Below are 400 nucleotides of genomic sequence, written 5' to 3' on the forward strand. Positions count from 1 at the left end.
GATAGACAGACAGAAAGACAGACAGACATACAGACAGAAGGACAGACAGGACAGAAGGATAGACAGACAGAAGGACAGACAGACAGACAGAAGGATAGACAGACAGAAAGACAGACAGACATACAGACAGAAGGACAGACAGGACAGAAGGATAGACAGACAGAAGGACAGACAGACAGACAGAAGGATAGACAGACAGAAAGACAGACAGACAGAAAGACAGACAGACATACAGACAGAAGGATAGACAGACAGACAGACAGAAGGATAGATAGACAGGACAGAAGGACAGACAGACAGAAAGACAGAAGGACAGACAGACAGAAGGACAGACAGACAGAAGGATAGATAGACAGGACAGAAGGATAGACAGACAGACAGACAGAAGGATAGACAGGAC

At 45.8% G+C, this 400-nt stretch overlaps 1 protein-coding gene across 1 annotated transcript in view; it reads left to right on the forward strand.

Annotated features, from left to right (window-relative positions):
- The window catches only part of gins1 (GINS complex subunit 1 (Psf1 homolog)), a 4,014-nt gene that overhangs the window by 3,333 nt on the left and 281 nt on the right, over window positions 1–400 (forward strand). The gene's annotated exons all lie outside the window — the stretch shown is intronic.

Source organism: Seriola lalandi, unplaced genomic scaffold (assembly GCF_002814215.2).
Source record: "Seriola lalandi dorsalis isolate HSWRI2012SDOR001 ecotype SW California unplaced genomic scaffold, Sedor1 jcf7180002054368, whole genome shotgun sequence".
Lineage (NCBI taxonomy): Eukaryota > Metazoa > Chordata > Actinopteri > Carangiformes > Carangidae > Seriola > Seriola lalandi.